We start from the raw sequence: 13,977 nt of genomic DNA on the forward strand, positions 1-13,977 counted from the left end.
AGCTGTATGATCTAGAATCATATCCTGCTTATAATAGCCTCCTTTAGGACTCATTAATGTTTTCACATTCTACCATGTAGGACAATATCACTTTAATCAGTTTTTCCCTATTCAGTTCAATGACTTAAGTGGAAAATAGGAATGTAGCAGGCATGATTAGCTCAAATTGAATATATGAAATTGCTGCTGATAGTACATTCAGCTCTGACTAACCATGATTATAGAGATGGATCACCTCCTATATCGAGCAAAAATTCATTTTATTATTACACTATAAGCATTGCAGCTGCAGCATAAAAGCACAGTTCATCCAGATTTGTCTTTACTTTTTTCCCCCCACTCACTGAAACACAACAGAGAAACCATCATAATGCCAAATCAGAGACGTCAAACAACCTTTATGTAATCGCGCAAAATGGCGCATAAGTGGACTGATTTGTTTCCCCATTTTCCATCTGCGATGTATGAGTGGATAAGGTGAATGAGAGGGCTTAGCATCAGAACAATTATATAAAAATAAATGCTCTCTTTGAGGTATTTATCTATGAACAAAAGAGTTTCAACTGATGTGAAGTAAGCCCAGCCCGGCACAAGCCATCTCTGGTAATCCTGAGGACCATACAATCAGGCAGCATTGTAGTTGGAGTGGGACCCTCTCCTGCGTGATCATTAGGCAAATGGAGATGCTGCGTCAGAGAGCATGCAGTGTTATTTGCTGTGATTTTTCTTCATTCCACAGATTTAGAAAAAGTGACATGCTATATCATCTTTGCTGCTGTGTAATCATCTTTGCTCTCCCTTGAATGACAACTACACAGTGCTATTGTAATCTACCTGGAAACACATGGAAAACAGTTTGTGCTGCAGTATGAGAGAAAGTGTATTAAACAAACCACAGGAAATGTGTGAAATCTTATTGTTATTTCTCTGCTCTAACTTACTGAAAGCCGGTAACCTTGAGAAGAAAGAGCAGAGCAAGATCGAGGTCAACCTCTCAACTTCAAAACGTTGTCTGCCAAAATTATAAGGGCCATTCTCTATAACAACTGCACTGAGGTAAACAGAATTAATCAAGATTACTGGACAAGACAACCTGGAGTTTGGTGGCTCACTGTAGGGAGAGAGAAAGGCTGATACTCAGCATTAGTCGTGAGCTTAGTGCAGTTCAGATAAATAGGTGATTTATAGGAGCCATTAATAGTGAAGGCAGCCCACATATCTCATTACACAAGTTAGATTGTTTATGGTTGGTAAAGAAGCTGTGCCTTTGCTGTTATGAATGAAGATATTCAATCATAAGTCCTTCTTTATATGAAAGGTCAAATTGATGCAAGCAATGAAAACCTAAACAGATAATTTGGCGAGAAAGTAAGGAAATACTGCAAAAAGGGCAGCATTGCGTCACTCTATGACTTGGCGTAAGACGTAAAGCCTCAAAACACCCACCCCCATGTTTGATCATGTTTATTGTCTTCAGCCATCTGCAGCTGATAACCCTTGACTGAACAAGCTGTTAGTTATCCCATGAGGGAGTGTAGAGAAATGTCTGCACTTGTTCAGAAATGACTTTCCTGTAAGAAGGCACTACTGCAGGCGAATCCTCAAAACAGTTCTGACAGAGGCAAGAGGGTGAGGAAGAGTCAAAAATCTACTCAGATGTCAGAAATGATATCTTGATTTCTTTGAAGTAGAAGCAGCTTGTGAGGCGACATGTGAGGCACTGTCGCTCTTTGACTCACTGTTGTAGTACTTCAGATTTTGCCACCAGGAAAACCAGCAAACACAGTGACAAAGTAAAACAACAGTAAACTTATGACCCTGTGCGACTGAATCTAACCCTTCTGATTTTAACATGTGGGTGAAAATATGCAGAAGCCAAGGGATCAATTTTAGAGAGAGAATACCTAATAGGGAAATGACACCGCTCCATTCAGCACTTGCTGAATGTGTTCCTGTGACATTTAAGGGAATTATGTGGTGTTAGGAAAACTGACAACCGCTTTGTCTCTGTTAAAGAGCTTAGCCAAGACACGGAGAACAATTTTGTGTAACTCTCACACAAGCTTTGAAAAGACAAAGGAAAATCTTTGCTTGTCTGGTGGCACTTGAGTACGCCACTTGCCAGGTTGAAAATTTGTGAAAGTGTTGCCATGACTTGGGGCTCATCATTTCCTTCTTGCCTCATTGATGTCAGGTTTACATAAATAGGCTGCAGTGGCTTTGAGTTCTGGGAAATTACACTGGAATAAAATAAACAATACTAAAAAGAACACACAGCATGACTGTGACATGATACTAATGTAAAACTATCGCTAGGCTGCTGCAAAGCCTCTGAAATCTCAGGAGACAAGCCCAACAATGAAAAATGCGGATTAAATTGTCAAGGCCTTTTATACAAAATAATTACTCTACTACATAAATGTTTATCTGAATATCTAATATAAACATGAATTTCTTCAGCAAAAGCTTTCATCTTCAGATATTATGGTCAGTCGCTAAGTTTTATACAAACTCAAATTTCCTTAATGCCTGTCTAATTGGACCACTCTCAGCATCCTCCAGCTCCCTCCAGATGTCTGCTGGTTTCTCCATAAATCTCCTCCTAAATTGGCCTGATTTTTCATGTGAATGAGGGTGTGTGTGAGGCTGCCCTGTTCTGACCTTCAGCTGTGGGCCAACAGTCCACACTGATCAGGCAAAGGGAAACCAACTGTCAGTCCCTACTTCGCCGACTGTCAGGTGTTGACATCCTGCATAAACATTGAGTGAGAAACGTGGCTCACCTTAGGAGCAACAGCCAGGATGACTGATCTGAAGAGTCACTCACATACGAATGAGTTCGACTAGGCTAAATCTGTGATATGAAAGTGAAGGCAAAAACACTCGATTGAGGACATGTACATCCAGGAGGTTTACTCTCTTTTTTTAAAAGCTGCGTCATAAAACTTTGCAGTTTAGTGGCTAGGGTGGGGCTAGATGGAGGTTATTATTTCTCCACTTCACCAATCGATCAGGTTCAATAGCGCCACTAGCTTCCATAGCAACCTTCTAAGCACTGGAATCACACAGGTGAGTTGACATTGCTAACGTCATACACGATATATTTATTTAAGTAAACAGTTTGCATCATTTAGTCATCAATTGACCTCATCAAGAGGAACGAGAAACTAGTGAAGTTGAGGAAGTGGAGGCATTGAGAGCCTTGAAAAAGTATTCCTGCAAAAACCCAGCAAAGGAGTTTCATTCGGAGCTGGTGTGAGCAGTACTCACCAACTTTTGTAGCCACTGGCTGTCTGTGTTGCTTGTTTGTTGAGATGTGAGCTACGTAATTTAAGTTTCCAAAGTTGACTGCTGTCTTTTTTTTTTTAACTTAAAATTTAAATTGTTATTGATAGTGTCTAGTACTTCTGAATCATTAGAAATGTTTGTAGGAATATGATAAAAAGTAACTTCTCCCATAACCCCTGTTTTCTGATAACATTAGAGAGACTTTCCCATAGCTCATATTAAAGAATCTTGGTCTAAAACTAGTATAGGGGCTAGCTCTTGTGCTAGCTGGCTTGGTGGCCGTTAGCAGCTAACACTATTAGCTTGATCAGCTAACAGTGGAGTGTTAGTTGTATGGTGACGGCAAACCTGCTCTCTCAAAGTCTGCTCTATGGTAAAGAGTATGCTAAGTGACTGACAAACACGGACCGTGCTATCGTCCGGTGACCAAGGTGTTAACTTGCTTGGTTGGAGTTAAGCTAGGCGCTTGAGTTAGCAGTCAGGAGAGAAACAGACGCTCCCTGAGTAAAGAGATAAGAGGAATTTGAATGACGAGTGATGCTGTGTCACCTGTTTTAAAGGGAAGGTGTGTGGCTCCTCCTTGATGTGAGCTTCAAAAGAATTGATATGGAGGCTACTGAAGATAATGTTGAGATAGCGTTCCCCAAAGTGACACACCAAAACTGTTGGACAGACAATTTAAATTAAATATGAACTTCAGTAATCCATGACATGTTTCCGCAACCTTTTTGGCTTGTGACCCATTAAAATTAAGCACATGTGGGTTGTATGTATATGACCTGTGAGGAAAGACTGATTATTACCTTTTCAGGTTGTTTTATTTTAATTTTTGTTAAATAAAACTTAAATTTTAAGGCCCGAAGCAATAAACCTATCCAGTTTGCAGAATTTGTGTAGCAGAAATAAGTTTCTCCTTCTTCTTACCTTTCTTGTTTATCATCTTGTGACTCCTCGCATTTATCTTGCGACGCTTTAGGGTGTCTCAATTACTGGATATGTTTTTTGCAAATCCATTTTATGATTTCTTCTGATGAAATGTGTATATTTTTTTTACCTTTACTTAAAAAAAACTTAAAATGTCCTGTTGATTTTTCTTTGTAGAAACTTCCTTAAACAAAACAAATACACTGATCTAGTTTGCAACAAGAGAGCAACTGATCTTTATGCAAATCAATTGAATCCACTGTAAAGAGCAAGTCAATTTTGGATGACTGACACAAATATGATTGGTCTATTATCAGTCATGCTATTAAGGTCTACCATTATGAATCAGGCTTGATGGTTTGTGATTGGACACTAAAGCATGTTGGGCTCATTATCCCCTATTGCTCTCAGCAGATCTGTCCAGATCCAAATCAATGGACTCCACTTTTTAAAAGGACTATAACAGCTTTGACCTTTGGAACAGCAAGGTCAATTTGATCCCCTTAAATTGCTTGAGACTGATTGTTAACAGAAAAGAGGCGGCTTCACCTGGTATCAAACAGTTTGGATCTTCGCACCGTTTCACAGCATCAAACATTCTCGCTCACACACAGCTGCAAATATGAATTATTTAACAAGGCAAGTTATAGTGATCTGTAGATAACGTAGAGGGCTTTGGGGCTTTATGTACATAGCCGAGGAAAATTAACTCTAGGCATCCTATCCTATCCTGTAATTATGCATGTGGACACTAATTTCCCATTCGGTCCCTGGCCTCTCTTTTCGCCTTAGTGCTATGACAACATAGGGGAAAAAGCCCATACACACGAATGCACACATACAGTAAGCCAAAGAAGGAGTGCTGCCCTCAAGGCATATCGCTGTCAGTACACAGAAAAACTTCATTATAGTGAAACAAATGTGTCTTCAGCAGAAAAACAGCCTCGGTAGAAGGTGCTCTTTTACAAATGTCTGGACAGGATTAAATTATACAGAAACTGACACTGCTGCTTAGTCCACCAGTGGCTCTGGATGAGCCTCTTGATGTGTGTTGAAAGCACAAACAAGCTCTAAAACTCATTTGGTCTGTAAAATGTGCTTTTGATGGTTTCCCTGAGAAACAGTGTGCGGTTTGCAGAGCAGGTCTGTATTTTCTCAGAAGCGGTTTGCCATGCCTGACATGATCCTATTTTGAATGGTCCTCTGTGGTAATAAGGTCATTTGTCTTGTGCAAAGGAGAGAGGATCTATAGTTGTCATACTCTGAGCTGAAGATAAATGTGAAAGGCTAAGACTGTGCCAGTGAAAAGAATTTATGCAGTGAACCCTTCCTCTCTCTCTCAGCTATAGTGTAAAAACCCCTCAGTGTCTGGAAACTAAAGGATGCAATTAAAACGGCAGAATTGAACGTAGAGGTCTGTTATTCAGGTACTTATTGATCTTCCAGATAACGATGTACATCTTGCTTCACAGTTTATGCAAAACTATAATCAAACACATGTCTGAGTTTTCTCCGTGCTCTTTTATGTAGTGTGTTCTTGCCCTGTTTATATTGTCTGTATTGTATTTATTGTCATAACGCTGTTTTTAATGCTGTTTTTTTGGACCAGGGCTCTCTTGAAAAAGAGATTTTAGAGTGCTTTCAAACCTAACCTGTTTGATTTGGTTCAAAAGAACTCTGGTGTGGTTACCCATTTAGTTCGGTTCATTTAGGCTGGTGTGAAGGCTGTCAGTCAAACTCAGGTATGGACTAACCAACCAGACCAAGTCCGCCTAAAAACGTGGGTCTCCAAAGCGAACTCTGGTGGGGTTTGTTTGTGGTGTGACCAATCACAGGATTTTATGATAGTAGATATGTGATTTTTTTGCATGAATTCAAAAGCTAAATTGCTACTAAATCCATTTGCTAATCATCAACTTTTAAAAAAGTGATTTGTATTAGCAGTTCCTCATTAAAAAGTGGGTGAAACATTTAGCGTCTAACACAGTAACTACCTACGCCACCTCTCTCTCATTGTTTCTACCATCATTCAAAAATGAGGTTGAGTTGCAGTTTCGTCAAATTATGCTCATAACTGCTTGTTATTTTTTGTGACCTCTTTGTGACTCCAGAGAACATAATATTACACATAAAAAGCATCAAAGGGCTGCATGAACTTCAGTCAGTCTCTGGAATTTGATTTCCTCTTGTGGGTCCATGTACTGCTGATGTTGTATGAGTAATCTGTCAGTCTGTATGACTTCATCTTTACAGCTCCTGGCTTGTTTGTAAAAAGTCACTGTGAACACGAACTGGACCAGAACTAAAAGGCAACAAACAAACTACAGGTGTGAAAGTGCCCTAAACAGAAAAGGAAAAAAGGGGGGGTGATATGTTAATGAGCCTAACGTGCATGCTGTCCGTACAAAACCACACAACAAATGGCTGCCTGTGCTTCTCCATCCTCCACCACGTAATGTAAAAGGCAGGCAAGTCAATAACGCTCTCCTTTTTTACTCTTAATGCTCTTCTTCCTCTAATACCAAAGTGCACAGGTTAAAAACAAAATGGATAGTTCAGCCACTGCTGCTAATACGTCCTCCATCATTCTTTTTTAGTAAATGGCTTAACCTACCATACTATAGCTTTTGTGGTCTACCTTGCTGCTGTAGTTATGAATAGACTGACCGAGGTCTGACCCTGCAGGCTGGCTCAGCTACAAAGCATTTCTTCACTCGACTGTTTGTCGTCACTGCGGTTTCATGTTATAATTTTCTTGGATCAGGCAGGAATGAGTGTTTTCACAGCTATAGTGGGAATCCGATTATCATACAGGGATCACAGTCGTCATGGAAACCAAGGATGGTGCATGGTGTTAAGCCATCCCTTACACATCCTAGAACATTGGGAATTAGTGTGAAAATTCAGCTCCCTTAAAATAAGGTGTGACAAATTCCATCTTTCATATTCACACGCATTCTCAAGCAAGTGACCATATTTTGTTTTTACAGCCTGCATGTGTGGTAGGAATACAACCTGTGCTTTTTAGAAATATTACTTTGTCACAAACTTTTCATAACTTATGCATACCTTATCACAAACCATCAAACATCTCATATTCAAAAGTACACCAAGGATTAATCTATACTCTAATGGTGTGATGCAATTAATACATTTTTTATAAGGCTTTACAACTAATGACATCATATTAAACTCTGATTTTTTTTATCTACAGAATGTTTGAGAAGTTCTTCTAGACTTTAAATGTGCTCAGAAGTTGTACATTTTAATTAATAACACACCTCAAATAAACTGCTATCAAAAAATGTTGATACAATTTAAATTCTGTTCTCTTTCTAGCAGCCTGGAGGTGCAAGTAACAGCTTGCCAGACTTTCTCTGATAATTTTTTTGTGTTGCACCATGTCTATTAATGTCTTTGGAACATTTGGGAAAGAACAAGCTGTAACAGCTGTTGCAGTGAGGACATACTGTAGGACAGATTCCAAAACAGATTCATGTTTGGGTACCTTTCTAAAGCTCTTGTCACCAATTTAATGTTTCTTAATACACAAAACAGAAAACAATATGCTTCTATTTGAGCAGATTTTGGCCAAATTGGAGAAAATATAGACAGCTGCAAACACAGCATGTATGGAGAAAAGCAATAATTTTGCAAAAAATATGGAATTTCTATTTGTTATTGCCTCATCAAGGAGGACTAATGACTTATGGACAAAGATACTGTAGAGCTGTGTGATATTCAGTATAGTTTGTCGACTTTCACTAGTATTGTATCTTTGTTGTTTCATCTTTTTTCATTAAGCTTGTCTCCAAGTTACTACAAATTTCAAGCAGATGTTACTAAAAAACAAACAAAATAAGTTACTGAAGGTGTAGAGCTGAAACACTGAGTCAATTAATCGATTAGTCGTTCAACAGTTCTAGCTTCTAAAATGTGAATATTTGCTTTGATAGTGAATTATATATCTTTGGGCTTTGGACTGTTGGTCAAACAAAACAAGAAAATTGAAAACATCACCTTGGGTTCTGGAAAATTGTGATGGCCATTTTTCATTATTTTAAAAGAATAAATAAATTAGTGAGAAAATAATCCACAGATTAATCCATAATGGTTAATAATTGTTAGTTGCAGCTGGGTGTAAAGCATAGCAGTGGAACATAATTAATTGCAATTAATTGCAGTTTGATTATTTTAGGTGATTTTGCATGTTTTCCGTATTGTTCTTCATGTTTCGATAATTTGAACAATATTGCCCAGAGATGCAAAACTGCAATGGAAAGCTGTACTTCCAATGTCAGAAATTTTTAACAGGACATCTGCAAACATCAGACGTTTTGTGAGAATCTCGTCTAATTTAGCAGTGAATATGATCAGTGTATATTATCTAAGCAGATAAGGCATGGAAAGTCTGAGGGACTTTCTCATTCTCCTCGATAAGGCAGGTGAAGGCTGGACTCTTCCTGTGAGGGGCAGGAGGAGAGTGCAGGTGGAGGGGAGAGTCATCCAGAAAGATGGAAACAATGCTGTGAAGAGGAGATAAATGAAGCCAGAGTGTCTTGGCCACACCAGGAGAGGAGAGGACAGCACATCTGCGAGCGCATGCTGCAAAAAAGCTTATCTTATTACCACCCGTCCTGGAGAGTAAAAACTCCTGGTTCATAAATTGAAATTAACAGACTATGCAGGAATATTAAGTAGTTTATATTTCCACACTGTGTCGTCACAATTTGTAATTACCACCCGCGTTAAAAATATATAAATTACGGATGCAACCATCCATTATTGCCCTGTCATCCATCAACAGTGAGCAGAGGCAGAAATTGGTAAAGTATACGCTGCCAGAGATAATCATCACAGAAGAATCAAACCATGATGCATTTAATCATTAGAGGGACAGTGAATGTGCAGGTCATTCATTCAGTGCAGTGTGATACTCTGTGATGTGGTGTGGAAATGCAACTCAGGGTCGACCCTGAACGCTCAACCCCACCCACCTGCACAGTGCTGCCTTGGGGCCACAAACAGCTCCCAACTCACTCTGGTAAACACAACATCTCACAATATGCCCGCGCAGACAACAAAAGACATGACTCCGAGCGCTGTCACCACTCATCATGCTGACACAAAAGCGGATGCAGCTCAGATACTGTGTGAGTGGCATAATAATGTGCACACAGACATGATAGGATATTTTCTGGATGCTTGGGGACAAACAGATAGGCCCAGTTGAATGGAATCAATGCAGGAATCAATACAGGGGTGCCTGGTGAGCATTAAAAGCACAGAGGAGCCAGGCATTTTAAGAGCCAAATGACCTGACAAGGAAGGTCCTTGACCAGCAGAAGTTACCGGCCTCATAGCCTTGTGAAAGAGCTGGGGTTGATAAAAGCAAGTTGCAGGAGCAGATAAATCTCTGAGAATCACAGAGAGGCTATCATCTTGTGTTTCAGTGTAGGCGTGTGATACTGAGCAGTTTGCTGCCATTTTGAGCAAGAAAACAGAAATGTGTGGCTATATATATATATGTATATGAATTGGCTAGCACCACACACTGTGCTCTAAAGCTAGATTCCCTCCTTAGTGCCAGTCAAGCTTACTAGAGCGTGATGCCGGCTGGATTGATTGATGGACTAAAGGGGAAAAGGCAGGTGGGGTAAGAGACGGGCGCAGGAGAGAACCTGAGGTTAGACACTGTCACTGATCTGACTGGTGCCTTGAGGGCGCAATTCAGCTCACTAAAAGCTCTTATACCATGTCCAGCACGACCAACACTTTCCTGCTATCGTCTAGACGGAGGAAATATGGAAAGAATAATGTGACTGACATCACATTTTGTTTCCAATTACAGAGCTGTTGTAAACACTGACCTCCACTTTTTTTTCTTGTCAGTGCCTGCGTTGTATTAATTTTTGCCTGTGTCACTTATGATACATGCACATTTTCAATGATTGTTTGCAAAACAAATTTGAAGAATGTAATTACATGTAAATCAGTACGCAGTACCTTGAAGCAATTTCAAACTACTGGACTGCACCTTTTGGACATTGGACAAAATAAAATTTGCGCTATAGTGATGAAAGACAGTCAATACTCTTAACTCTTTACCACCTAAATAAATTAATCTATGAATAGAAGAACTTAGTCTCAGAAATATGCAACAGAGTGACTTTTGAATACTGCCTATGATAGTACAGTACAATAATTATTGTCAACAAATCCCATGAAAAGACCAAAACCAACAATGTGTTACAATACTTTTTGACTTACAATTACAATTTCCCAGATCCCAAGATGACATCTTCAAATGGTTTGTTTTGCACCACCAAGAATTTAAAACCAAAAGTAAATATCAATTTAAAATTATATAAAACAGAAAAAAGCAACCAATCCTCACATTTGAGAAGCTGAAATCAGCAAATGTTTGCATTTTTTTCTGATAAATAAAGACTAATCGATTATCAAAATTGCTCGAGATAAATTTTCTGTTTTTCGCCGTATTGTTTCAGCACTAAATATAGTCCTGAGTGAGCATACATGAGATAAGGAATGTAAAGAATAATCAGGATTCATGTTCCAGGTTTCTGCTTTTAAATTTTATGCTGCTATATGTATGACACAACAAAATGCAAAATACCAGTCTACAGTCACAGACACTAACCAATTTATTAGTGATATTTACCCTCTAAAAGTAGTAAAACAAGATATCTTGGCCCCTGCACTCACTCCCTAAAGACATTTTAGTCCCGAGGGTGAACTCTGACCACGCAATGACTATTGATGGAAACGGTAAATTAGCTCAGAGTATTCAGTGAATGTCAAACTCAAACCACCATAATCCAGCAGCTCGTACTCTGTGTTCTTTGCGCTCTCTCTGTGCATCCTGGGTAATTTGTTTCTCCTGGGGCTTTATCATACCAGGAGCCAGAGAGGTTATTTATACTGACAAGTTATGGCACAGAAAGGGAAAGAGAGGAAGAGAGAAAGACATGAGCTACACTATGTGGAGGACACATTTCTAAAAGATTAGTAATATAATTTTAATTACACAGATTGTGTTGTTCCAATAACCTGGTGAACACAGCCTCCCTCAATTTTGCCAATAAACTTCCTGAGATTTTAACTTTTTACTTTCCTTTCAGAAGCAAGTAGCCTTGGGAGAGATGCTAGAGGCTGTTTAACATATGTCACTGGTTTTCACGCCAAGGTGGTCTCAGGTAATAGACGTGTGTGTGTGTGTGTGTGTGTGTGTAAAATGTGGAAGGGTGGATTTTGTTCATTTGGCTTCATATTTTCAGGAACAACGCGTTCTCCCGAAAAATTCAGTCATGACTGTTGGCAGTGGGTGAAGGTGACGAAGGATGAATAATGCACAAGCTCAATGTGCTGCCGTTAATCACAGCAGTCTCACACATTGCTATACCCCCCCCCCCAACACACACACACACACACACACACACACACACACACCTCCACCTTTCTCCTCTAATCTGAGAGCAGGTGATGTGAAATTGAGTGGAGATATTAAGAGAGCAAGAGATAAAGAAATGGAGAAAGAAAAAAGTGAAAACTAAGTATTATCTTACTGCCTAAACATTTCACTTTCGTTTCTTTGTTCACTTCATCCTGGCTTACTGAAATTCATCAAAATGAGAGAGTGCTTTGAGGATACGGGGGCCTGTCCAAAGGAAATGCAAAGGCACTGATTGCATTTTAACAGCCTTTTCAAACCTGGCTTTTGTGCAAGTGAATGCAGGGAAAGGGTGAATGTATACTCACCCAGAAGCCTTTTGCATCATCTACTTGCCTCTCTGTACTTCTTTTCTCCACTCAGCAGGAAGAGGGAGAAACTTGGAAAGCTCTGAAATGTATCCTCAATGCTGCTTTTTTATCCCTCAGCCTTGCAATCATGAAGACATAAATCCCAATTTTGCACATGAATGCAGCGTTCATTTGTGTGAGTGTCTATTCATGTCTGTGCACTGCAACTGTAAGCCCTGTGAGACACGTCTGTAACGGGATCTATTTCTCCCATAGTGGACCTCCTCGATGGGGTTGCTGATAATATAGTCCCAAGTGGACATCTAAGATCAGTGATTACCCTCCATTTACCGCCCTGCTCTCCTTCAGGGCATGTCAATACATCAAAGGACAGAGTTTGGAGAAAATGTCTGATTTGAAGATAACCGCCTGGCTTTTTCCTGTCTGTGACAGTCTTTTAACATGATAGATCCTTTAATTGCGGTAAACTAGGATTGACTGAAAGGTTACAGAGAGATGCTGACACCACTGACCCTGGTAAATAGAAAAAGGGAACCGCCGGAAATCCAATTTTTTCAGAAACATTTGAGCACAAAGACAAAGCCTGTTTTGTCCTTGTTGTTGTAGACTTTGATCAACAATAACCAACAGAAGAGGAGGTGAGATAAGTCTAAAATTGGTTTTTCGTTCACCAAGAAGGAAGGTCAGTTAACAGACACATACTGTATGCAGTAACAGGAGCCTTTCAGGTGGGACAGGGTCAGTGCTTCCACATAGCATCTGAATTTTGCCTGCCACATATTGAAAGACTGAGGGTTTTACACCTGAAAATGTAAATTCTTACTTTTATATAATGTATATTTCTTTGTGTGCCTGTAATTTAGCGATTTATGCCTTCATTAATTTAGTAAATTGTCAAAAATGTCACACAACTGCTCTGAAGTTAGGGAGACAGAATTTTTAAGGTTTCACTCGTAAACTCTTCTGTGCATTGTGGGCACATTATTTTTAAGACTTGGTTGTTCTTTGTGAAAATGACCACAATGACCAAAACGACTAGAGTCTATCATATCAATACATATATTATGTGTTCATGTAACTTTTTATAGTACTAGTAGTCTGTAAAAGTTCTACATAGTGCTAGCATAATGGGTTTATAGTAATGTATGTATATTTCCATGCAAACTCTTTCTTTTAAGACTGACCACAGTATAACAGTTACACTATGAATTCATTCTTACAAACTTTTCTTGTCTTATAATAATCTAAATTTAGACTTTGCTCTGATTATATCAATATTCAGGATCTTTTCTGATGATCGCCTTTCTGATCCTCGAAATTATAGGACTGAATCCCAATTAATTTGAGCTTTGACAGGGTTGAAGGCTAAAACTTTTCACTGATCACTGATTTTGATGCAAAGCAAGAGAATGAATAATTCATGATAGGAGATGGGATACAGCTTCAGCAGTATATGTCAATATTTTCTAGCCATGACACAAAATGAGTAATGATGATATACACAGTTCTATCTTTATTTTTTCCCTTTCCATTACCTTAATTTCACATTCTGTCAAACACAAAACAAGGCTTTGCTTGGTGCTTCAACTACTGAAAATCAGTGGTTTGTTGCTATGCAACAAATATGTTTGAGGTGTGCTAGTCTCAAGTTTCCTTTTACCTTTCAGTAACCTATGAACTGAGTGTTGAAATAAAAATGGCACTTTCTTGGTGCTGTCAGCTTTGCCCCCTTCCCTCTCTGTAAATAGAGGTCTCTTGTGAATATGCAGCCTTCTGTGGAGTCGAGATGTAGTGATAAAAAGTCGTTCTTCTTTTCAGCTCAGATCGCAGCAGAGAGCACAATGATTTACACAGGGCAGTGACAAGGATGACAGCTGTAGCGTACAAAGATGGAAAATATATCCTCGCTCCATCCCCACTGCCACCCTCCTTCCTTCATCCCTTTCTTCACTTTAAGCCCAATTCACATCAACTCTCTCTTCA

At 39.3% G+C, this 13,977-nt stretch overlaps 1 protein-coding gene across 5 annotated transcripts in view; it reads right to left on the reverse strand.

The window, feature by feature from the left end:
- syt1a (synaptotagmin Ia) overlaps positions 1-13,977 on the reverse strand; it is a 166,425-nt gene that overhangs the window by 67,546 nt on the left and 84,902 nt on the right. The gene's annotated exons all lie outside the window — the stretch shown is intronic.

This window comes from Siniperca chuatsi, linkage group LG23, assembly GCF_020085105.1.
Source record: "Siniperca chuatsi isolate FFG_IHB_CAS linkage group LG23, ASM2008510v1, whole genome shotgun sequence".
NCBI classification, from domain to species: Eukaryota; Metazoa; Chordata; class Actinopteri; order Centrarchiformes; family Sinipercidae; genus Siniperca; species Siniperca chuatsi.